The sequence below is a fragment of the Ctenopharyngodon idella genome, chromosome 17 (genome assembly GCF_019924925.1).
Source record: "Ctenopharyngodon idella isolate HZGC_01 chromosome 17, HZGC01, whole genome shotgun sequence".
NCBI lineage: Eukaryota > Metazoa > Chordata > Actinopteri > Cypriniformes > Xenocyprididae > Ctenopharyngodon > Ctenopharyngodon idella.
Genome location: NC_067236.1, coordinates 19,410,867 through 19,414,616, shown reverse-complemented (window position 1 = coordinate 19,414,616; position 3,750 = coordinate 19,410,867). Strand labels below are relative to the sequence as shown.

The 3,750-nt window shown below is 35.1% G+C and overlaps 1 long non-coding RNA gene across 1 annotated transcript in view; it reads left to right on the top strand.

Moving 5' to 3' along the window:
• Window positions 1-343: 343 nt before the first annotated feature.
• LOC127498530 (uncharacterized) overlaps window positions 344-3,750 on the top strand; it is a 6,701-nt gene continuing 3,294 nt past the window's right edge. The window contains exons 1-2 of the long non-coding RNA XR_007925911.1: window positions 344-678; window positions 3,148-3,261. This is a non-coding gene — a long non-coding RNA (uncharacterized LOC127498530). The remainder of the gene's footprint in view (window positions 679-3,147; window positions 3,262-3,750) is intronic.

The window sequence follows — 3,750 nt, the reverse complement described above, 5'->3', positions numbered from 1 at the left end:
AACATGGAAATGTGCCATATTGCTATACTAACAGCACACACAAATATTGAGTAAAACAGCCCATTTTTGTTATATATTTAGCATCATGGTGGTGAGTTTGCACAGGAAGAAACAAATTTTCTTTGTAAAATGTTAAATTGTTTGACACTGAGAATCTGTGAGGTGATTTTCCCAAGATGCTCAACTCTGTTTATATTTGATTTAAATCTGTCAAAATGTCTTCTGCCTAATATGATGAAATGCACTTAAAGTAGGTAATTAATCTTGTTTTTAAACAAATGTTCTCTTGATTTCAGCTTTTTGGATGTAGAAACAGGAAGCCTCCCGTCTCTGAACACGGGTCACGGTTCCTGACGCGTATCTTTCACGTGCAGCTCGTGAAGTAAAGCAGACAGATAAGATGGCGTTGGCTTAAGTGACAATGATGTAATTGTACTACTGCTTTGAGAAGAACCATATGTCTGTAGGGTCCTGTGAATTTCTTGCTCTCTCATGCTCGTAAATCAAAACCAGAGGAGGGAGTTGGAGAACGTGACTGCAGGGACCCGTGAGCGTCGTCCCCAGACTCGCGGCGTGATGCGTATCTTTACAGGATTAGCGACTGTGGGAGGTCATGGTTGGCGGGAGACCAGATGTGGATCCGTTGTTGCAGTTCTTTTTAAAGCAAGTGTCAGATAAGTGAGTGAGTGAGTAAATCTTTATATTTAATGATGCTTGATGCCAAACATTTTGCTCACTTCACGTTGTTTGACGCATGCAAAAATACTAACATTAGGCATTTTCTGTGAAGCTGCTTTGAAACAATATGCATTGTAAAAAAGCACTATACAAATAAACTTGAAGCGCATTCAAATTTAGCATCGATCATATGAACCTTTCTCTATTTCGCCATCACAAATGTGGGTAACCACTGTAACGTTTGGCTGTAGAAATGGCACGATGAAGGAGAAAACAACAAGAATTATCTTTATAATAGCAAATACTCAGGAATATTCAGGAAACAGAAATAATAAAGCACAACTATGCAACATAAACAAGACGGAGCAACAAACAAAGAAAACTAATGGCTTAAATACACAAGGGAGGATAATAAACTGAAACTGAAACAGGTGCGCAACTTAATCAGTAACTAAGGAAACTAATTAGTGGTGGGAAAATGAAAACAAAAGAAACTAGAATTAAACCAAAACAGAACATACACGTGACAAACACGCGTACACTGCAAATCTTAATGTTTGTTTCCAAACAGGTTTCCTGAACACTGAAGTTAAGAAACATTGATTTATATTTTGTAATCTGAAATTAAATGCAAAGGAAAAATAGCAACAGTGAACTGAAATTAAACATGACTATTCATTTTAAATAAGTGTATTTAGTCCACAAAAATAGTCAGGTGACTCTTATTTTGTCCAACTATTGGCAGATGGCAGTTTTCTGGAAACATGTTTGAAAACAGACATTATTTTTGCAATTCTGTTCATCAGTTGACACAAAATGCAATATTTCATGACAAAAAAAGCTGTTACACTTTTAATGTATTTCACACAAAGACAAAAGCCAGTTGATTTGAAAATGTAAATGTGAACAGAAATGTAATATCAGCACTTCATGCACAAATGCTTGCATTACACATCATTTTGAATTAGAGCTAACTGTTACGAAAAAGAAGTATACTTCAGGTTCATTTTATGAAGTATACTTAAGTAAAGTTCAAGTATATTTTTAAGTATACTTTTTAAGTATACTAATATCAATGTACTTGTAGTAAACTTATAAGTGTACTATTTCAATACTGCTTGGGACTAAATTGGCCCACTTTTTAGTATATAACAGTATGCGTTTAAGTGTGTAACAGTAAACTTTAAGTGCACAACTACTTGTTCACAACTACGTTTCTCATTTGTACTGCATCTGTACTACATAAGTATACTAGTAGTTTACTATTTTAATACTTGTAGAACTTTTTTTAGTTTATGAAAGTACACTTTGAAGTGTACTGTAGATTTATACTGCAAGTATACTTGTAGGTTGTAAGATTCAATATTTTCAAACAATGTAAGTTTATAAGACAGTATGTTAGCCTATGTAAAAAAAAGTATTTAATATGCTAGTCAATCAAAAGATTAAACATAACTACAAGCCAAGTATACTTAGAATACTTAATTATACTTTTGACATAGGAAACATATTTGAAAACAGCCATTATTTTTGCAATTCTGTTCATCATTTGGTACGATATACAATATTTCATGACAAAATGCATAAACTTTAATGGGATAGTTCACCCAAAAATGAAAATTTGATGTTTATCTGCTTACCCCCAGCGCATCCAAGATGTAGGTGACTTTGTTCCTTCAGTAGAACACAAATGATGATTTTTAACTCCAACCGTTGCGATCTGTCAGTCGTATAATGCAAGTCAATGGGAACACCATCTATAAGAGTCAAAAAATGACGACACATTGATGTCCTAAGACATGAAACGATCGGTTTGTGCGAGAAACCGAACAGTATTTATATAATTAATATCATGCCTTGAATGCACGGCATCCGGTGTGTGAGGTGTGTACGCGCTCTGGCTTAAAGGATTAGTTCACTTTCAAATAAACTTTTCCTGATAATTTACTCACCCCCATGTCATCCAAGATGTTCATGTCTTTCTTTCTTCGGTTTTTGATGAAAATATTCCAGGATTATTCTCCATATAGTGGACTTCAATGGTCTCCAAACGGTTGAAGGTCAAAATTACAGTTTCAGTGCAGCTTCAAAGAGCTTTAAACGATACCAGACGAGGAATAAGGGTCTTATCTAGCGAAACGATCGGCCATTTTCTTAAAAAATACAACTGTATATGCTTTATAAACATTGTCTTGCACGTGCTTCCGCTTTCTGTATTCTTCAAAAAGCTTATGCTGTATGTCCTACGCCTTCCTTATTCAACTTACGGAACGAATGCGGCGCCAGTTCTGTTTTTTCTGTAAGTAGAATACGGAAAGCAGAAGCACGTGCTAGAGGTAAAAAATGATATAAATACTGTTCGGTTTCTCGCACAAACCGATCATTTCGTGTCTTAGGACATCAATGTGTCGTCACGAGCCGCAGGGTTTAATTTGGATTTGTCTAAGCAAGTTTTATTTACTCTTATAGACCAAGTTCCCATTGACATGCATTATACGACTGACAGACCGCAACGGTTGGAGTTAAAAATCATTTGTGTTCTACTGAAGAAACAAAGTCACCTACATCTTGGATGCCCTGGGGGTAAGCAGATAAACATCAAATTTTCATTTTTGGGTGAACGATCCCTTTAATGCATTTCATACACACAAAGACAAAACCGTCTGCATTTCGTAAACAGAATTCTAAACCCCAAACCAATTTTATGCATGAAATTCACACTTGTACGTTCCACATTGTGATTCAGCATGTCCTAAAATGCATTTAGTGAATGAAATTGATTCTGTGCTTTTCATTTACAAAAGGACTTTTTGTGCATCACAAAATGCACTTTATTCACAAAATGCTCTTTGTACATTTTTGTTTTGTGATTCAGCATGTCACAAAATGCATGGAAAGGGGTTGTCTGGATCATGAAATACATGGATGTAATGCATTTCATGATATGATGCTTTATTCTCGATAAAATAACTCGAAATAGTCCCACACGTTTTATTCCATGATATAAAATACATCAGTAAAACACACTTTGTGATTTTACTTGTCTTGAAAATGGTGTATTTTGTCGAGGGA